This window comes from Cyanistes caeruleus, chromosome 2, assembly GCF_971803275.1.
Source record: "Cyanistes caeruleus chromosome 2, bCyaCae1.hap1.1, whole genome shotgun sequence".
NCBI lineage: Eukaryota > Metazoa > Chordata > Aves > Passeriformes > Paridae > Cyanistes > Cyanistes caeruleus.
In genome coordinates, this window is record NC_141702.1 from 66,464,669 (window position 1) to 66,487,078 (window position 22,410).

Here is a 22,410-nt window from a genome sequence, read left to right on the forward strand (position 1 = left end):
CTTCCCCATTACCTCCAAACTGTGCCAGCTGAACGTGTCAACAGCATCCATACATGACAAATGGCTCCACACAGACTTCCTCATCCGTGAGTACCGATGCACACAAAATTGCATGATCTTTGTGAGGAGTCCTGCAGCTTTTGGTGGTCTCCTTTTGTGTTTAATGTAAAGTCTGAAGAGTACAGGTAGGAGAGAAATGATGGTACGTGACAGCAGCATTACCAATAACTGTGGGTGTTCAAGGATTACTCTCTCTTACATGTAGCTGGGACCTTCCTTCATCATGGCAAAGATGGAAAGTTTCACAATCCTGATTTCTCAGACAAGAAATGCGTGGTAGCCAGGGGTGAAGCATAAAAGTCTATTTATTAAAAAAATTGTTTGTGAAAATTGATTTTAATCTCAGGACTCCGACTTTCAGTTCCCTTCAAAGTACTGCTAATTTCTGAAAAGTCTTATTCTTGCATTGCTTTATCCCAACCTGAATGTTGCCTGTTCAGACAAACTGAATCCCAGAATGCTAATTTTTGTCCCTATTAAATGTAGTATTTTATATATTTGATAAATCACTAAATTCAAACAAGGATTAAGATGTCCAAAATTATAGTTTCATTTCGGAACTTTTGCTTGAAGCACTTCTTTACCCCTATTCCACTAAGGAAAAAAAGTGTAGGTAATTGGGCTGGCTGTTTGTCTGGTTGGCTTCCAATTGTCCTTCCTAGTTTGAGATGCATAGGAAGAAAAGACAGCAAATAAAAAATATCCACAGAGAGACACTACTGAGAATGGATTAGGATTCTCACTCCTGTTTAATATCCAGCTGTTTGTTTGAACCTTTATTTTCCCTAGAATGCTACTATTTCTCAGACTGCTAGGTAATCTGAATTTAAACTTCCCAAATCTGAAAATGAGGTAAGTACAAATGATATGGTAAAACAAAGGAGAAATCTTCAGGTCATTCAAGGACAATCCTGAGACACGGGATCAGGTTCATCTTCCTGGCGGTCTGGAGTACAGTACTTGAAAGTATCACTTCCCTCATCCCACCCATTTGATTTTTTATCATCGTGATAGATGTATTGATTACTCAAGTGCCATTTAGAGTGAGCAAAAGATAGAGGCCTGAGATACTGCAGGTGAGAAGGGCAGTACTGGAAAGGAAGGAAGTGACCAGAGGCAGAGCGCGGGCTGAATGCGAACACAGAGCCTTGGCCCTGCATCCTGCACGTGCTTTCCGCTAACAGCGAGAGCTGGCCTGTCACTAACCTACCCCTGACATCTGTTGAAAAACCCAATGGGAGAGTAATGACCCATGGACCACAGTTAGTAACCTCATGCAGCCCTGGCTGTAGATTTGGCATGTGCTTGCAAGACATTTTCAGGGAGCTTTTGTTCTGACCTCTTAAGCAATGAGTGCTGTCAGCTGGTGTGGGGCTGGCCCCCATGCCCAAGAGGGGACAAAGGGAACTAGGGGAGCAAAACAAGTACCTGTCAGAGCCCCTGGAAGGCTGCTTGGCCTGGCATGTTTGGGGAGAAAGGATTCATTATAATTCAGGCAAACTGGAAAGCACTGTGGTTCATAGACCTTTCAGGCTGTGCAACAGATGGTGTTGTTTTGGCTGGCGCAGGAGGCAGGTGTTAAAGCAACTTCCAGAGATAATGGAGCTGCAACCAGCAGAGTTGAAAAGAGTACAGAGAATTAGAAGGCATAACACATTTACATGGGAAAAGGAGAAGAGGAGCTTTGAAACCAAACTTGGACTTTAAAGGCAGCCATCTGACTTATTCACTGCCTCTAGGTACAGTCACTGGTGACTGCAAAAATGGAAGAATTGCATGAATTTTTAGAAAGGTAGAAAGGAAGATACTGGGAACTACCAACCTGTCAGACTCACCTCTGTGCCTGGAAAGATCATGGGACAAATCCTCCCAGAGGATATGCTGCAGAGAACAGGGACATGATTCAAGACAGTCGGCACAGCTTCACCGAGGGCAGGTCCTGCCTAAACAACCCAGTAGCCTTGTACACTGGAATGACTATTTCAGTGGGCAAGGCAAAAGCCATGGATGTTGTCTGTCTGGAATCTGTAAGGCCTTCACCAGAGTCCCCCACAACATCTGTCTCTCTGTGTTGGAGAGATACTGATCTGAGGAGTGGGCTGTTTGTTGGATGAGGAATTGGTTGGATGGTCACATCCAGAGAATAGTGGTCGACAGCTCAGAGTCCAGATGGACATCAGTGACAAGTGGCATCCCTCAGGGATCCATACTAAGACCACTGCTATTTAAGGTCTTCAACAATGACATAGAGGGATTGAGTGCACTCTCAGAAAGTTTACATGACACCAAGCTCTGTGCTGCAATTGGCACACCTGAAGAATGAGATGCCATCCAGAGGGACCTGAGCAAGCTTGAGAAGTGGGCCCATGGGAATCTCATGCAGTTTAACAAGACCAAGTGCTGATGCTGCACCTGAGTCAGGGCAGACCCCCATATCAACAAGGCTGGAGGGTGAACAGATCAAGAAGAGCCCTGCCAGGGACTTGGGGGTGCTGGTAAGGAGTGGCACATGGGCTGGCAATGTGCATTTGCAGCTAGAAAGCCAATTGGATCTTGGGCTTCATGAAAAGCAGTGTGGCCAGCAGCATGAGGGAGGTGATTTTGCTCTTCTCCACATTCAGTAAACTGCACTTGGAGTATTGTGTCCAGCTCTGAGGTCTTCAGCAAAGGCAAGACATGGACCTGTTGAAGCAGGACCAGTGGAGGGCCGTGAAGATGATCAGAGGGCTGGAGCATCTCTCTTATGAAGACAGACTGAGAAAGCTGAGGTTTATTGTGGCCTTTCAGTACTCAAAGAGGGCTTATTAAAAATATGGGGAGAAACTTTTTAGCAGTGCTTGTTGTGATAGGACAAATGGAAATTGTTTTAAACTAAAAGGGATTTACACTAGTTCAAAGAATTCAATTTCTTACAGCAAGCCAGGGTAAAACACGGCAACAGGTTGCCCAGAGAGGTGGTAGATACCCCATTCTGGAAACACTCATAGTGAGGTTGGATAGTACTCTGAACAACCTGATCTAGCAGATGATGTCTCATGATCTTTAAAGGTCCCTTTCAACCCAAACTGTTCACTGATTCTAGAAGGTAAGGAGATACAATGGCATGAGCTGCTTTGAGCTCCCTCAGGAACAGGGTAAATTGCTGAAAATACATAACCTTGCCAGGACTGAGACATTGTCGTTATCATGTCTTATTGCTGGTGTTTTCCATCCTCATATATCACTGAAAGAAGGGATTTGATGTCTGGGAGAAGTAAAAGTGGTGAAGAATGAGTGTAGATGATCCTTGTGCATGGTGATAATCCATCAGAGCAATCAGAGCAGAGAAAATGTGTCCAGCCAAGGAATGGGTCTTCAGCCTGCAGAGGATCTGGTCTTCAGTGATTAATCCCACCCTGCCAATTTCTGGGGTTTGTTTCTGTAGATGAATTTTGGGTTGTAAACCCTTGCTGGGCACACCTCTTCCAAACCATAACTCCTGCTCTGATGGTGGGCCTGACCCAACCTCTCCAGTGCCTGCACTGCAGCTTCACCCCTCCACTGTAGTGTCCAGGGTGGATCACGGACCTGCTCTGCTGCAAGCCCGGGGCAGGAGCCCACACAGGGCCAGGCACTGGCTGAGAAGCTTGCCATGGGACACATCCCGTTTAGATCATGGTCAGCATTTGCTGCTGTGACCAAACAGTGCTGGGTAGATAGCAGTACTTGTTTCCTGATTAATTTAATGCTCACTTTACTGCAGCTATAAGGACATACCTGATATTCAAGTGGAAGTCCCAAGGCTTGTGGTACAGGCTTAATAGAAGGGCAATATTGAATCTTATTAAGTCTATTCACATTAATTTGCCCCTTGGAAAGTATCTGCTGCCGGTCTGCCCAATTTATTTTGTGATTCAGGCATAATTTCCCACCAAGGGACACTTGAGATTAAAAAAAAAAAAAGGGTTATCACAATCTGCAGGAGTAAAGAAGTGCTGGATGCACCTGCACAGTTTTCTTCCAGGTCAAATACAGATATTGGTGCAACCCCATCAGGTCAAACAAGCCTTAAGAATGCAGAAAGCAGCAGTATGTGTGATGCACATACAGTCATTGGTGTGTGCCCAGCTTCAGAGCCCCCGACTGAGAGAATGACTTTTTAGGTATTGCTTTTGTGCTGTAATTTCAAGGGTTATTTCCTCTTCTTCTTCTCTGTCTTATTTTAGTTAAATTTATTTTCATTTCATTGTGACATATTTTATCGTTGTTACAGCAAAAGTAAATAGTAGCATGGTTGCTATAATAGTTGCTATGTACAGATGATTAAAGTAGAAAATATTATTCTACTCATTTCCTTTCACTAAGTTAATGAAGAGTCATTGAAAGTCTCAAATGCCACTTACTGTTTAAGATGCACTTCATGATTTTGTCAGCTCCTCTCTTGGCAGATAGTATAAAGAAATATGAGCTACATGTCCCAGATAGGGAACTGTAATAATAGCTGGGTTTTTGCATCATGGGGATTCTTTTCCTCCAAGGATTGGTGCGAATAGATTTTGCAAAATATTTTAGAACTAGAAGTCTTTTTACAAATTCACTGTTCTTGAACATATGCATGGATTATAACTGGTGTTTATGAATGAGCAGAAAAAAGAATCTAGGAAATATAATGTCTCTTTTCTAATTTAGACTGCTGCAGTTAGTGCTGAATGTTGGTTATCATCTGTTAGGAAGACTGATACTCAAATGGTTTAAATAGGAAACTAGAAGTCTCCCTTTACAAAGAGAGCTACAAAACTGCCCATTTTCCAGTGAGTGAATGATACAAATATGTATTATTCTTGAAGTGTGATTCTATATTTAAAGTAATTTGGAGACTTATCTTGCAATAGGACATTTTGTCTGAATTATTATGTCTTCATACAGCAACGTTGTGATATCATGCATGTTAAAACAGGTGCAGTACCAATTGTCTCTTAGACTTGTCTGTGGGAGGGTGAGCAATCCACTGTTTGAACTATCTCTGGTCTGCGCATATTGGTTTTGACTGTATGCTTGCCTATTCCCGCGCCCAAAACTTTCAACATTTGAGACTGATCTACCAAATGACAAAATAAACTCAACACCTACCCAGGGGGGAAAAAAAATATCTTGCATAGAAAAACAATGCAAACAATATTTAAATTGTTTTTCTGTAGGTCAAAATGCTTACAGATTTCTTTTAAATTGTCAGTCTGCATAAAAGCATAGGTATTTATACTTCATTCCTTGTTGTCTAGTCAAGCAGACTTTCCCCTCTTTCAACTTGTAGTTAGTATAATAGGAGCTTTGAGGAACCCTTTGTAATTTAATTTGACATGTAGATTATATATGCTGCACAAATTTAGAATATGTGGCACTTAAAACACACTAAAGGTCTCAGTCCTACTGAGTTTTGATAGGCAAAGAAGGAAGAACAAAATAATCTCATTGTGAGTCTTTAGAAAAGTCAAAATGTATTCTTCCTTCCAAGTAGTGCATTTGTCTTGCCTCTGGCCTAAGCTCTCAATAAAATGTGAGATTTTGCATGACAGTTGGTGTGAAGTTAGCAAGGTGCTTTATTTCTTGGCAAGTATTATCAACAAGAGATTTTAATATTATCATTAGTTTAGAAAATTTGAATTGGCTTAATATTCAAGAATAGATGGGTCTTGTTTTCTGTCTTTGAAGTGTGAACTATCACAGCATAATTCAAGTTTGAAGATTAGGAAGTATCTACTCCCATTTCCTGCTCAAAATAGGGTGAAGTACGAGTTCAGATGAAGTTGCTCAGGATTTTTTTCCAGTTGGTCTTGAAATCTTCCAGGGAACATGGAAATTGTTCAGCCTCTCTTGGAAGTCTGTTCCACTGCTTCATTGTCCAAGCAGTGAAAAAAACCTTTGTGTGATAAACAATTTGGACTTCTCATTTCAGTTTATGCCTGTTGTCTCCCATTCTCCTACTATAAACTACTGTGAAGAGCTGGCTTCATCTTCTCAATAACTTTCCTGTAGGTACCAGGAGCTGCAGTCAGGTCTCACCAAAGCTGTCTCTTCTCCAGATTGAACAAGTCTAGCTCCCTCAGTTTGTTCTCATGAGACAAGCGTCCCATGTTGGTAGTCATCTTCTGAAACTGTTTTTTTTCAGTGTCCCTTGTGTATTGGAGGAAGTGCTGACTAGAGAGGGGCTGTGGTTATGGGGCTCCTGTACCTGCAGCCCTGGGTGCTGCTGGCTGTCTTTGCTGCCAGAACACTGCTGGCTTCTGGTCAGCTCAGCACTGCACACACCCAAGGCCAGTGCCCTGAGAGTTGCTCCCCAGCCATTACTGTTACAGGAGTTATTCCTCCCCAGGTAGAAGAGGTTTTCGTTTGTCCGTGTTGAGTTTCATAAGGCTCTTGTCAGCTCTCTCCTTCAGCCTGCCTAGGTTTCCTGGAATGGCAGCTCTTCTCCCAAGCATACTGATGGCTCCCACTGTTCTGGAGTGAGCTGCAAACCTCATGGCAGAGAGAGCTCTGCTACCTCCTCTGGGTCACTGATGAATTGGGTCACTGTTAACTACATCAGGTCCCAGGATAGACACCTGCATCTAGCCAGCCTCCTGGCAGAGCACAACCACTGAGCCAACCCTCTGAGCCTAATCTGCCAGGAAATTTTGTACCTGCATAGGCTGTAAATCTCAACATGGATTCAGGAGTATTGTGGGAGATGTGTTCCAAGCCTCTCTGAAGTCCAAGGGGCCCACTTGTTTCCTTGTTTGGCCTTCTACTTCAGAAGTATCTGTACTGTTTCCATGTTTTAAGTGCTGTTTGCTGACACTCTGTGTCCCTGTTCTTTGGAAATTTTTGAAGCAGCTCTTTTGACTGACTGGATCAGGAAGTCTTATAATGAGTGGCTTTTCACTTTAATTTTACTGATTGAAAATTGGAATGAATGATAGTTATCATTTAATAAATAAAGTAAATGGAGATAGTTCTGAAAAGGAGTACTAAAATTTCATATTTGTTTATATTTGTTCAATAAATAATGACTTGCACTGTCAGACCCTTTTAGGCTTTTAAGAAATGCCTATCTGTAATGGAAGTTATTTTTATTAATTATAGAGACAAATTATAACACAAACTAATGGAAGGCTTTATTTTCATAGCAGTATCTTTTAAAAAGGTCATTCTTCACCTTCAGGAAGACTGTTTAGCCTGATTTTTACATCTGTTCTTACAGATATCCTGTCCAGCTAAGTCCTGTTAGAATACAAAATTTCTAAGTAATTGCAGTCCCTCAATTACATAGTTTAGGGATTTGAATGCAATCTTTGGAGGTAAGAAACTCTGCTATGTCTGTATGCACATGTACAAAAACTTGAATCTTTGAGACCAAAATACTGAAGAACCTGAATTTCATTTCCCAATATGGCAGACACTGCAGGTCAGGCTTCTAAGGCTGCCTGGGTACCAAAGAATTTGTGCAAGCACTGAGATTGCTAAGCATCTGTTTGTCTATCTCCATCATATTTTACTTCTCTCAACTTCAGTCATCCTGAGCATGTAGTCAAATAGAGTATCCTTGATTTCCCCAGCCATCCAGAGAGAGAGACAGATCCATCACAAAGTGAATTCTGCAACACAATCCAGATACCTCCTAGATGGCTTGTGCTCCATATACATATACTGTATATGTGTGCACTATGCTGTGTATAATATATATATACACTATATATATACTATATAGCCTTTTAGACTACATTGTGATGCTGCAGTTAAATATCAAATTGTATTTTTGCCCAAATAAAATTATTGTATCTACTTAGTAATTTGATATTTAAGGCCTAAAAAACCCAATGCTTGTAAGCATTTATAAAATCATGCTTAAGAACTTTTTTGGCCCTGATTTTTATTGTTCATATCTATTGCAAAAGCCTGACCAACAATTCTGAAAGACCTTGCAGACTCCTTTTTGCATGTAAGAGCAAAATGGAAAAAATAAAAAAGCATTTATAAATTATGTTAAAGCATATTTCTATGTGGATTGGAGGGGATCTTCCTTTTGTAGTGTTTGTGTGGCAGTTTTCATGAGGGTAGATAATCTAGTTGTCTTCTGCTATGTATGCAAGAAAACAGGAACAGGAACTTGGACACTTTTCACTTCAGAGCTGGAATTGAAAACAGAACATATGCACCAACTGCAGAACAGCTGCCTTGGCCAAAACCCACTCTGTTTTATCAGTTCAATTTAATTTTTCTTCATGCATTCAGATAATAAGAAAACAATGTATCCTAATTTTTTCATCTTGTTAAAATAGAAGTACGTGTGCATCAAAGACTAAGATTTTATTAATATTAAAGGAAAAAAAAGTGTGCATAGACAGGTCAGAGGTACTAAATGCAAATTCTCCAATGAAATATTTCACATTATAAGGAAATCTTTATGCATGCAGTGAAAGACTGCATAAACAGGCTCCTTTTTATTCCGTGTGGTAAATGGTAATGAATTTCTTATAGAAAGGTGTCTACCAGAAGCCGTGGGACAGGATAAATTGCAGAAAGATTCTTGTTTGGGATTTGAGCTCATCAAAATAACCAGATTGTGGTCTCTGAGTTTTTCAGGGAACAGCAGCTAAGTCTGGAAGGTAAATAGGTCCCACCTGTGTCAGCAGCACTGCAGAGAGGCAGTGGGGACCCAGGTACCACTGCTGTGAGCTGAGCTGGAAGCAGCAGCCCTGGCCAGGGGCATAGGAGGGGAGGGGAGCGAGGTGGGGAGGCACTAATGGGTACCTGGAGGCACACTGCAATCAGGACGAGCAGTTCTCAGGCTCCTCAGCTCCCTCACCCTTCAACTTGAAAAGCTCCAGGAAAGAGATAAGTCAGTCAGTTAAACACAATAATTATATTCCTTCAAAAGCCAGTGAAAGCGGCACATGTTCAACACAGATCTCCTCCCCCCTTCTTGATTGCAAGAGAAGATTTGGGCGGATTTCCTATTCGGACGCAATCAGTGAATGTGGAGAGCGAGGGATGAAGGATGCCCTGGCTGACCTTCAGAAGAATTATTGTTTCTTTCACTCATAGTTTCTCCCCCCAGCCCCACCCCCATCTCCCTCGTACAAGGCTTGGGAGCTATAGAAGCTTTTTATTTAAAAACAGGTGCATAAGTGGAGCTCTCTGCTGCGGGGATGTAATTGATTCAGGACAACAGTGCCCCTAATCAGACAGCTGCTTTTGTTGTCTTGCCCTTTTGTATGAGGGAATAGGAAAATAGCTATCACTATGTGTCTTAGTCAGGAAATATTCAGCAAATATTTGTCAAGTAAAGTGTGTTTAGAATATTGCTTAAAATTACACATATATTTAACACTTTCCCCTCCTTTTTCTGCTCCAAACTGCCAAGCTTTAAAGGATACAATTTAATTAGCAATGGCATTTTAATACAGTTGCTTGCACTGGCTGTGCTCTATGCAAATAATTTATTTCATGGAAATTGTATTGGGATTGAAAACGTTTTTTCTTTCCCAAGAAGTATTATAATTCCTAATTGGCTGAAGCTTTGCTGATTTAGAAATGTGTTCAAAGAAACCGAGGCACAAGTCAAGGGTATAGGGGGATTAAAGTTACTGTCACTCTTATGCAAATGTCTGTCACCTCGCACAAGGCTCACAAATTAAAATTGAAGTGCTGGTTTGCTGCTGCAGTCATGCTTTTGGAATAATCAGTAATGAATTCAGCTATATACCACAACTGTTTCCTAAAACCAGAGCATTATTCTTGTGTAAAATGCCACATTTATATTGTTAGAGAAAATTTATACCCATTTCATCCTACATTCAGATCTTTAAAGTTGCTAGATATGATCTAAGTGCCTTTGCCTGCCCTGAAGATGAGTTTTCCATGTGCAGCAGCATGCTTGTCATTACAGATTAGTGCACCATTTAGAGGGAAAGGGAATAGATAGAATAGATAAAATATTTTGCATATGCATAATCAACACAATTGCAAATAAAGGCAAAAGTCTTGGGAGGCAAAACACAGCTGTAATGCTAATGCTGAGTGAATAATTTTCTTGATGAATTTAGCCTCTGTGTCTGCTCACCAAATAGCCTCAAACATATTGTAATTTCTGAAAATTTAGTTATTTGCTGCAGTTTTTTGTGGGTTTTTTTGTTTGTTTTATTTTTAACTCTTTGGATTGCATTCAGTTCATGATTATAAAATACTTGCTATCCAGCCTGCAGGCATTATCAGCTAGGTCTGTCTATATAGATATCTACTGCTTGTAGCAGTGTAGTTCCTTTAGGAAAACCTTCTGCAGTTGGCCCATAGCAAAGAGTTAGAGCTTTATTTGTAGTGGTTCATGGAATGTCCTAGGAACAGTTGCTTTTTGTATGGAAGAAAAAAATTTAACTTTTATGTAGCTGCAGTCTTTGAAGGAACCAAAAGATAAAGGGGTGGTATTCTGCCCACAGGACATATATATATATATATATATATATATATGTATGTATGTATGTATGTATATATGCTTTGCTTACCACTTTTTCATCTACTTGGTCTGGTTGGACTTGCCATTTTTTTGTGGAAAGGAATGTTGATATTTATCTGATGTTTATAATTAAATTTATAGCTAAATTGATAATGACCACAAGCACTTTGACAAAGGCAGTTCTTACAGATTCTATCTGAAAAGTGTTGTTCTTTCTGGTACAATATAAGCAATTTCTTAGCAGGGAATAGGGAATAAGCATTATTTCAGAGCAGTTATTGTCCTTCCTTGAGTGATTAGATGATTGCTTGATATTTTGTGGTGGGAAGTATTTGTTTTAGTCTTAATAAGTATTATTTAACTTTCTTATTGCAGTTATTGGAAAGCTCAGTGTTGAATCATATAAGGCAGTTCACTATTGGCACAGGCTGCCCAATGATTTGGGAATAATTTCTGTGATTGTGTTCCAATGGATAGCAGGCAAATGCCATTACACAAAGTACAAAGCCATGAACCCACTGAATCATTTTCATACAGAAATAAAACCCTATGGTTTCAAAAGCAGTAAATCAAAACTGTGTCCTTGCAACCTGAAAAAACACCGAGACAAGTAGATGGACTTTTATTAGTTCATGCAATTTAAAACTGTTTAGATGTACATGCACCAAACAACAGGCTGCTGCTTCTCCCAGTAGTGTCTGCATTCTTGCATTTGCTTTTCCATAAATCCATTAGTCAGGCACCACTCTGCAACAGCCTCTGTACTGGGTTTTATAAACCATTACAGTCAGTTATTCTAAAATCAGCAGTTTATGTACACCAGATAAAACCCAAACCCTGTGTTTATCTGGGGCTCTGTACCAGTGGTAGGGTTGGAATCAAGCTGCCATAAATACAATATTGTTAATGGTTCTGATTATGCAATAGTCACCCTTATAACACAGGAGGATGAATGATTGCCCAAAGCAAAACAGTGTGTGCAAAGAGCTCATTGTATGCCATTTTCTTTCATGACACATTTGATGACCAGGACCAAAACCTTTCTAACTCCATAGTTGTTATTCAGGAACATGATTTGTTTTGATGTGAGGAATGAAGGTCATACTCATTTAACAACACTGCACATTCCCCACCTGTGTCTTTGATATTTTTAGGGCATAGAACCTGATTAACAAATCATGTTTCTTAAGACCTTATTTGAGAAAACAATCTGGATGCAGCTTTTATATTTGATGTGTGCTGTGTTTTCAGGAACTTTTAGAAGTAGACCAACCAAACAGATTCCTATAGCACCTGTAATTTTTATTATCCATTTTATGGCTTGCTGTAACCCTACCCACAAGCATTCATCTCCAGTACTGCAGTACTGCTCTTTGTCCAGTTCTCTTAGGTCTGAGGGGTTTGCTTGGAGTTAAAGCTGCTCCCTTAGAGGAACAGCTTTAACTAAATAAATAAATAATAACAAATAACTAAATAATAGTAAACAAATAAATAGGTATTTTTTTAATTAGCAGTAAAGCATAAGTATAGCATATTGGTTATTGTTACTCTTTTACATCACAAAGCAACAATTTACAAACTGGAACTACTTTTCTTTTCCCCTCTGAAAGTAATTATTAGCTACAAAGCTGTAATAAATCAGAGCACTTAAGGATGCCTAAAGGGAGCTTTCACATTTGTAATACCTTGTCAGTCAAGGTTTGGTTTTGCAAAACTCCAAATGAATCGAAGTTTTTTTATTTTAATTTTATTTGAACTTTCAGAGCAATGAAGCTGAGAAGGTGTGGATTAAAATTTCTTGTCAGGTTTTTTTTATTTTTTTAGTACTGTTATCAGTGATAGCTAAGATATCAGATATAATAAAACAGTTCTTTTTAATTCCCAGACTGGCAAAGATGTAAAATGATATGAAGAAAATATATATGTTTTATATCTTTCTAAAAACTAATTAAGTGTACCCAGACCATTAGGTGTTTATGTTACTATTTATTTGAGGATTGACTGCTTGGAGAAGAGATAACTTGCAGAAGGAGATGCATTGTGCTGTCAGCAGAGTGGCAGAGGTTATGCCAGGCTCAGGCAGCACTGGAGCTGCAGACATTTCATGTGCTCACTGCAAACATGGGCACCTTGGGTCACTGCACTACAGCAGCAAGTTTATTTAACATACTACAGATCTATAAATGCATTTCACACATGTGAGAGTGCCTTGAAGTACTTCTGCTAGAGGACACAAAATGCACTGTAAGGATGAGTAGGAAGAAATCTCTAAAAAAGGAAAATTGTCACAGAACATTGGCAAAGACTGTGCAGTTACAGTGATCAGGGCAAAGAAATGCAGCATCTTTATTCCTGAGTCTTTAGTTTTATCTCAGTAGAATGGATTTAATTTTTTTTTAGTGAATTAGGTCAGAGTTTCCAAAGTTTATGTATTCGTTCTTTTCACAACTGAACAGAACCTAATGGCAGGTTTTGGTAGGACAGATGAGGTTAAAAGCATTGATGGAGAGAGCAGAGTTATAGCCCATCTAAAGATATCTGTTGGAATAGTTGGGTTGTTTTATCAAGGAGATTGTAGTTACAAGCTGTAAGTTGCTGCTTACTGTCTTTCTTATTCTTCAAGAAGCGTATGGACAATGCTCTCAGGCATGTGGTGTGATTCCTGGGCCTTTCCTGTGCAGGGCCAGGAGCTGGACTTGGATGAGCCCTGTAGGTCTCTTCCAACTCAGGATATTCTATTCTTATAGCCAGTGAATCTGCTAACCAGTTAGTACCTGTGATGAAAAGAAAGAGCAAATGGGTGTGGAGGGGGAGGTGTACAACAAGTGCTAATGCACTCATTAAGGTATATGATGACTATCAGAGGTATAAAGAGTAATTGGCATACTTGCAGAAGGAAGAGAACACCCCTCTAGCATGGTTCAGGTGGTCAAAGCCTAGAGCTGTTAAATTTTTCATGTTTTAAGCCTTTCTTGTCCATTGCCTCTCTGCTCCACTGCAGCAAGAAAAAAAGTTCTCTTGCAGTGAGTGGTATATATTCTAAGCAATTTTTTTGTTGATTACCTGATCTAGAACTGAAGCTCTTACTGTAATTCTTACTGTATTTGTAGGGTAGCTGCAGTCCTGATTTAAAAAAAAAAAAAAAAGAAAAAAAGAGTGAGACTTAAATTGGTGGGACTGTTTAACTGCTGGAGGACTAGTTAAACAAATTTGAAAAAAGAAAGCATTACTTTACAACAGGCTAGACCTAGGCATAGTGACAGCAATACTCAGGACCAGCTACTTAAAAACATTAGACCCTCATTAAAATAGACACCTTTTTACTATAATTGAAGAGTCATTGAAGTATGAGATAGAATAGCAGAACAATGAAAAAGAAAAATTAAAGAACTGCAAATAATTCTTCCCTTTCAAATGCTTTGTAATTAAATGCCTGGATAATTTCTACTACTCATTAACTGAGATCAGCTAATGAAGAGCCCACAAGACAGCTGGGCTGTAGTTCTACAGTACAATTGGTCTTGTGAACAAAGTGTTACTGAAGATGATAGTAAAACTCCAACTGACCTTAATGGGGAAAGAGAACAGCCAGGATCTTATTTACCATGTTTAGCTAATGGAGAGACTTCTAACATTATTGAAAAGGGAAAGCTATTCTGCTTCAACTTTTCATGGAAACACCTTAAATAAATAGGATTATACATGTGTAAGCTGTTCTGTTCTAAAATAAATTCATCAGACTAACAAATGTATGCTCTAACAACTAAGTCTGTAGTCTGATTAAAGAGGGTGAATGGTAACTCAAAGGCAAGGTACATAAATTCAGATAATTCCTTTTTTAATTTCATTTGTATTGGGAGAACTAGTGAAAAAAAAATGGTTCTCAACTGCCAGTGGGTTACTCATAAAAGTATCACAAATTACTAAAACAGACCCACATTGACCTTATGGCATGTTCCCAAATGACAGCAATCTTCCCCACTTCTAACATGTTAAAACATACACACAAAATCAGGCTTTGGATGAAAAGGAGCAAACACAAAAATGACTAGATGGAAAGGTGAAACACTGAGGAACTAAACCAATATTTTACTATTCAGCTGAGCAGTGAGAAGCGCAAGCTCCTTTCTGATTCTCCACAAAACTTCAGCCCCTTGGTTTAGTGGTTTTTTTTCTCTTCAGGCTCTCTTGGAGATGTCATTCCTTCCTCCCTAATAAATATTTGTGAGTCATGCACATGCTAACTCCGGGCTCAGCAATCCTAATTTATAGGCTTTGTAACTGCATGTGAAAATGCCGTGCAGCTCCCAGCTGGCAGGCTGTCCAGCTGCCTTCTGGGACAGCCCCTTGGACTGCGCTCAGGCTGGACTCCTTCCAGCAGCTTTAGTCACCCTTTGCTAAACCTGCTAACAAGGATCTGGTGCCCATTTTTGTGTGAAGGGTGTAGTGACAGCAGCAACAGCTTCTTAGTTTTAAGTTTGTTTACCGCTTTTTGGCAACTCCCTCCCCAGTTCAAAGGCGCATCTGAGAGGTCATAGCTGCAGCCCTTCTGCTTCCCTTCTCCACTGCAGGCACGTGCATTGTCTGTTTACCTTGCTTTAACAAGGTGAATCTTTTAATCTTCCAGTTCAAAGCCAAAACGAGAGGAAGGGTGTTCAAAAGTAATAATTACTTTGCATTTTTCCATGATGTCATCATCTTAAAAATTGCATTAATCAATGAGCTTCTGTGAGAAAGCCAAGAACATCTGGTTGTGGAAAGGCAAGTATTAGGTGAAGATCTAATTTGACTATTGTTCACCATGAAAAACTACTTTCTGTCAAAAGAAGATATTTACTTGGCATTGCCTTATATTCATAAATTTCAGCTCCTTTTAGTCTTGCCAAAGTAGTTTTCATTTTGAAAAGAAAATATCAGATACTTGAGAACTTGAAGACTATTGTCTGAATTTGTTGCCATTATATGGAAGATGCATGAGTGTCATAATGATGGAGAGAAATGTGAAAACCTTAAAAGAAACTTCTTTTGGAACTGGAGTGATCCAATGAAATGAGTAGAATTACTATAGTATGAATCATGGCTTGGCCCAAAGTCTGAGTATTTCTGCAGGTTTTGGTAATTGCATGTAAGGCCCACGTAATTTTGTCAGTGTACAGTGCGTGCAGTCAGTGTTGCCATTTCCTTCAGGCTAGCCCTAGTCATGATTGTTTGTTAGTTTCTAAATATGCTTTTAGGGTTGAATGGTGGCAGGCTTTTTCTTCACCTATAAAGAAACACAAAAACAAGGAAAAGGGTCCCCTAATGCTTTCTTAAAGTGGATTGTTGACAAACCCTACCTAGTTTCCAGAGAAAGCAAACATTCTCTTATGTTTTCCTAGCACAGAAGTTATCATCTCAAACCAGGAACAGTGCCAGCAAACTCTGGCACTATAGAATAAGCAGTTTACTTGTTCAAACTCCCAGGCCATATGGGAATCGGCACTCTTCTCCCCCACAAATACCTCTGTTACTTGAAAGAAGTAGTCCCTGTGTTGCACATATTGAGGATCAAGGGTTCATACTTTGAATTCCAGTTGAAAGGGTTATTTTATGCAAAGATACCTTTCCTTCACTCAGTCTCCATTAGGTATTCCAGCTGGTTAGTAACAAGATGCAACTATACAGGTATGGAATTTTTTTATATGTTTGTGCAGGATTAGATTGGATGTAGTCTGTGAAATTAAATAAAATTTTATCTTTGATACATTTGGTGTGCCTAATTTTAGAGTTACAGATTTTGGGTAGGCCCAGCACTGCTTAAAAGCTTTTGACTGGGGGAGGTGTCAAATCCTCTGTCATAACTTAAATGCCAGTGTCAGTACAACATCTAGCATAAAGCTTCTTCAAATCTACCTTGGTCTGCTTCTAAGATCATGACAGAAGATGCTGAAGAGGCTCAGGCACAAGACCTGGGGGTATGTGTTTGGTTGCCTGCCTTTAAAGCAGCAGGAACAAGTGGAAGTGTCAGGGGATCACCTGAAACCTGCTAGGAGCTTGTGACACAGCCTGGCACGTGCTGTTGCAGTTGAATCTGCTTTGGACCACTGCCAGGCTGGAAGAGAAGTCGAGGGTGCTGTTAGGAAGCTGCATACATCCTACCCAGTGGTACTGTGCAGCTGGGTTTTGGGGGACTGGGGATTTTTTTTATCAGTTTCCTTAGTTTCTCTATTGGCTTCCTGTAAGTCTCTGAAGAGAATGGAAAAGCTTTAATAGGTAGTAAATTAGCCTTTTACAACAACAATAGTGAAAAAATTGCATTCATTTTTCCAGCTATGTGGTGTTGGGGTGGGGGGGAGGGGAAGTTATGTAGTACTTGGGGGAGGATATTTTTAAATTTTTTAGTGTTTATATTTTTCAATACTTACTGCATAAGTGGGAGCATGAGAAATTCAGGTGTGATCCAAAGTGGTAGGGCCTGTAAAGTCCAGGTTTACTTTTTTTTTACTCCCATTTGCTACGGGTGAAGGCACTGTAAACACTCTCAGACTTCACAAAGGTGCAGAGACATCCAAAGTGGTTTTCTCCTGGAAAAGAGTCAGAATTAGCCGTCTTGGTGCTTATCTGCAGGGGAAATTTGCCAGTGTAATTAAACTGCTCTTGTTACACAGGTTTAACTCCTTGCTCAGTCACTCTTGTCTCAGGAGTGCTCAGGCAGGCAGTTTACACCAGAGTAACCACAGCAGCACGCTGCCCTAGGAGTACAGGAGGCCACTTGCCAGCTGGTGTGTGCCAGGTGGTTGCCATCTGAGATGCTCAGGACAGCACTGCTCATGGTAAAAAAGTTGCTGAGTTGTGCCAGGGCCTTAGGCAGGACACACATTCTCATCAATGCCCTGAAAATAAACATTTTAAATCGCAAGTCAAATTACTTCCCTAAGTGTATACACTCCAGCTGCCATTGAAAACCTCCAATCACAGCTTTCTTCTGCAGTTTGATTTGAGAAAAAAATGTAGAGAAAAAAAAAAAAAGAAGTAACTGTTAATATTCATTAAGGTTTCTGAAGTTTGGCCCTTAACTCAATTCCTCACCACCCCTCTTTGGTACCACCCTTCTTTTTCTCTACCTTGCCCCTGGTGGCAGAATGATTCCTGACTGAAGAAAAGGTTAGGAAATACGTGAGGTGACTAGCTGGAAGTATGGGCTACCTGGCCCCAAGTCCTTGCTTTGCTGCAGAATTTCTGTTTGGTCTTGGGTGAGATACTCTCTCTGCAGTTTGATTTCTGTTCTGCAAGGGTGAGGAGCAGCATGTTCACAACTCTGTGGGGAGGTGCACCTTGTGGTAACCATGTCAGAGAAGGTGAGTTATACAGGTTGTGCAAGATGAGAGATTGTGTCAGTATCTCAGCTCTGTTGCACTTCACAGGAGATAGGGACTGAAATGTTCATTCCCCAGCCAGGCTGCTTTTCTGGAGCAAATCCAGAGCTAGTTCCCCCTCCCCTTCTTCTACTGAGCAGTCATCCAGAGCCTTAACTGCCCAAAGCATGTTTCTGTTTGCCCTAATGCACTCAAAAGTATCTTTCTAAACAGTGATAATACCCCTTGAAACCCACTGTGACCTCTGATTATTACAGCCTGAAGAAATAATTGATTTTAAAGAAGGAAGGTTCATGAAACTTCTCAGGTCATTTGTCTTGCAGTGAGATTTAGCTGGAGAAAGACTCATTCAGAGAGACAGACTGAAAAGGGGAAAAGGAAAAAGTGGAGAGTGGTGGGGACACACTAGGTTAGTCTTCATTTCTTCCTTATCCATGTGTAGCATCCATTCTTCACCTTGTCTGGACTGTAGTTGCTTTTTTGGTTAGTGGCGTTTTGCAGGGTATTCCTGAACTGCCGAATAATTGTGTTTATCATCTTGCATAATTTCCTCTTACTTATCTTACAGCAATCTCTGTCTGAGGAGGAAAAAAAAAAAAGCATATCTTATGTGGGAAGTTTATTATACAGCTGATAACAGCAGCTGTTTGAATCCTACTATCCAGTCTTTCCTTCATTTCAAATGGGACAATTCAGATTGTAAGTTTAGTTCACGGATATATACAATGAGGGTAATCAAACGTCTTTATATGGCCTCAGATTTGTGTCATAAAGAACTGCAAAAAAGACATCTAAACACAACACTGGAAGTTAGATGGCATTTCATGTCTATAGTGTAATCTGGCAGTCATTTTCCTGGCCTACAAAAGGCTTGGAAGTGCTCTGCTATGGTTTGTACACCCTAGAAAGAAAGAGATCCTCATGAACACACATGCTGATGTCAAATGTACCTTCTGTGTTTCAGAATTTGTTTGCTTGTGTCACTGTAGGCACACAATATTCCTGACACAAAAAGGAAGGGATAGGCTAATGTTTTATCTATAATCATCTGTGTTCCCTCCGGCAGTCATGCTGCTTTTTCAGCATTGGATGTCTGGTGATGGGACAGACAAGCCATAGCTTCTTAACAGTTCATAGATTGTGCTGGCCCTCCAGTCTGATTCTTGGACAGTAATGGATGGGCTGATAGAGAATACTTAGCGGGTGAGAACTGCTGGGTTCAGTCCTTCTCCTTATCCAGACTTTGGTCAGGTTTCTCTCCCTCCACAGATTACTGAGTAGTCCAGTGGGGATGGGGGCACCCACCTCTGTTTTCTCTTAAGAGCTGCCTCTGGTTAAGTATCCCTTTTATTTTTCTTCTTACTCTGCTGAGAATTTTTTTTTTCTTCAGAAACAGTTAGTTTCTCTTCTTTCTTTCAAGATGCAAAGCAAAGCAGCACTCTGTTTTCAGGCCAGTGACAGATCATTGTTGCTTTTTGTGAGGAGGCAGCCGAGAGGGGCACAGTCAGACCCCAATCCAATAGGCTTTATTGTCCAGGGAAGGGGAATGAAACTGGTGAAGGGTCTGAAGTCCTGAGGGGAGCCTGGGGTATTTGGTCTGGAGAAGAGGATGCTCAGGAGTGATTTTACCACTCCCTACAATTCCCTGAAAGGAGGGTGCAGCCAGCTAGGGGTCAGTCTCCTCTGCCAGGCAACAGTGACATGATGAGAGGACATAGCCTCAAGCTGTGCCAGGGGGCATTCAGGTTGGACATCGGGAAGAATTTCGTCATAGAAAGCTGATGAGACACTGGAATCTGGCCCAGGGAGGTGTTCAAGAAAAGACTGGAAATGGGTATTTAATGCTATAGCTGACAAGGTGGTATCCAGTCATACATTGGACTTGACGATCTCAGAGGTCTTTTCCAACCTAATTGATTTTGTAATTGACACGTGCATAAAACTAGAGCTGCTTTTGCAGTCGCAGCTATTTAAGGGAAAGCCTACAATATAGTCAGAGTTTCGTGGGATTTCATGAGCACGCTTGCTTCGTCTTTGCGTTGGCTTAACAGTGACGGTGGGGACGTTCTGTTCAGATCTTGCTTTGCTAAAAAAAAGGGGGAAAAATATAAAAAAAATTTTAAAAAAACAGGCACAAGAACCACACCAGGTATTTCGGCAGGCGTATAAATCATTGTCTCCGGACCGCTGCTAAGTTTCGTAGCTAAAGTTTTGCGCGCCGCCCGGGCAGGGCCCGCTCCGGCGGCGGCTCCGCGAGCGCACGCTGCCACCTAGCGGCCTTCGCCGGGCCCTCGCCGCGGCCTTGGCACCGCCTCAGGCCCACAGGGCCGCAGGAATAGGAGCAAATGAGGCTCAAAAGGCAGCAAAGCCCAATCTGACTGCCCACCCCCCCGGCCAGGCTTCCCCCGGACACTGTGCGTGCTTCCTTGGCTGCGGGGGGTGCTCGCTGGGCTGCCCACCCCGTGCTGGGAGCCCCTGGGAGCTCCCTTATTGCCAGCTGAGGGATCAGCTTTGCCATTTGCTTTCGCATTTGCCGATCGAGTACTCGTTTGCTGAAGGAATACTCTAAGCCCACCGGAAAAAGTCCATGGCAAATAGTTGCTTCCCTGCCAAACTCCAACAGAGTGAAAGAAAAAGGAAGAAAAACATAGGACAATTTTAAAAGGCAGAGGAAGAAAGGAAGTCATGTTTTGCTTACGTGCAATGTACAAGATCACAACGCAAACACCGCATAAAGAGCTGATATTTTGTCCTGACTTAATAATCATAATTCTATGCAATTGCATATTCTATTGCAATTTGTTTTTTCAAAAAATGAAATACCTCCAATTAGGATGGTGATGCTGCTTAAACCATTTAGCCATTCAAACTGTTCTTTCAAATTATCTGGCATCTAATAATTGAAATGAAGTTATGCCATTGGCTTTTTCAAGGCCTATATTTGAAACTACAGATTTATTAGCCACTTACAGTTGCTTCATATAAAAACATCCCTACTGTAAAAAAGACAGCATTTGCACTGTCTTTTATTATTAAGCACTGCAAGATGTCTGGGCTGTTTGTTGCGCAGGAAAGTTGTTTCCTTGTGTTCTTCCCACTATGCCACGCTACCTGTCTGAAACCATTGGAACTCGTCACACTGGAAGACAGAGGACACCTTGAGCTGTTATGATATTCAGCACAAATCTGGACAAAATATAGATGAGGCAACCATTGTGGTTTATGATGAGAATTGTGGGTATAAACAAAATGCTAAGGGGTCTGTTGGTGCTAAGAGATTTTGATTTTGCCATTGCTAATGCCAGATATGAAACAAAAAGAAACCCTCAGCTTTATTTACCTTATTACATTTTATACCTTTTAGGTACTAGAATTTATGTCCCTTCTCTGAGATCCTGAGTACTTAAAACAACCTGATTTTCTTTGTGAAAACTGAACTTCTCACAAATAGTGTGATTCCAGGAGCTGAAGCTTAAGTAATAAAGCTCTGCTTATATACATATGAGAAAGTACAAAGTTATGAAAGTTATATTAATTAAATGATAGTATTATTGTTTATGGGGCTTGTGTGTCATCTTTAGTTATTAAAGCATCTGTGGATATTATATATAGATAAACAGGAATGAGACTTACCAAAATTACTGCTAAATCTTGTTCTTTTGAAGCCAAATGCTGGGGGAAGGGTGGGGGCACAGCCATTGCTTTTGCCAAGAGCTAGGCTGGAATTATATTGACATCTAGCCTTGGACCCTTTCCCCCCATCAACTAGTGTTTATCAGTGTGATAAATATCTTGCTGATTATTTATATACTTTGTAAAATTCTGGCTTATTTTTGACAAGTAATCAGTCTTTGCTGCAACTTAGCTTAGACTATAAATGTTTTCCTCATACTGCCCAATGCTAAGCTGAACACAAGGATTGTCTGGCAGCCCTTGTGATGGAGAGAAGGTGATTCTGCATGAGAAAATGGTGTTTAAAAATCTGTGTTTTCAAGTCTGAGCAAGAGAGAGGAGGTACATTGTTTACTGTTGTTTGCTGGGGACTTTACAGAAGAACAAATCAATTTCTTTTTTATTTCCAGTAAAGATCTGTTGACTGAAATCTACTTTACCTTCTAGGATTTAGGGGTTTAAAGCCAGTAATTGGTAGCAGCCTTCTAATAATGGATAAGAAAGTTGTGTAGGAAGACATGCAATGTGAACAACATAATTTACAGAGCCATTGGAAATTCAGAATAAAATTACTTTTTCCTCTTTCTTTCTGTCTTTTTTTTTGTTAAATTAACTGATAGCTTTAAAAAAAAAACAAAACAACAAAACTGTATCAACCTTTACTACATTTTTTTCCAAGAAGCACAAAATGTCCATGTGTGGGTAGGCCTGACTGAGCAGAGTGTCAGTGGTTTTCTGTTCTGTTTTCTAGCACAGGCAAATTATAGAGTAACATGATGTATAGGAAATTCATGTAAGCACAAACCCACTTTTCCCAGAGATTGCTGGTGTCACTCCTGCAGAGGTAACAGAGCT

At 40.5% G+C, this 22,410-nt stretch overlaps 1 protein-coding gene and 1 long non-coding RNA gene across 12 annotated transcripts in view; one reads left to right on the forward strand and one right to left on the reverse strand.

Annotated features, from left to right (window-relative positions):
• SASH1 (SAM and SH3 domain containing 1) overlaps window positions 1–22,410 on the forward strand; it is a 533,280-nt gene that overhangs the window by 315,979 nt on the left and 194,891 nt on the right. The window lies entirely within an intron of this gene.
• LOC147654882 (uncharacterized) lies at window positions 11,137–20,415 on the reverse strand. 4 transcript variants are annotated; one of them, XR_015283333.1, is made up of 4 exons: window positions 17,714–20,415; window positions 16,933–17,091; window positions 13,416–13,651; window positions 12,317–13,302 (listed from the first exon to the last, which is right to left on the reverse strand). It is a non-coding gene; the product is annotated as an uncharacterized LOC147654882 (long non-coding RNA). The 4 variants fall into 4 exon arrangements; XR_015283331.1 differs by lacking the exon at window positions 13,416–13,651 and adding an exon at window positions 17,284–17,400; XR_015283334.1 differs by lacking the exon at window positions 13,416–13,651 and having other exon boundaries at window positions 11,137–13,302; window positions 20,030–20,168.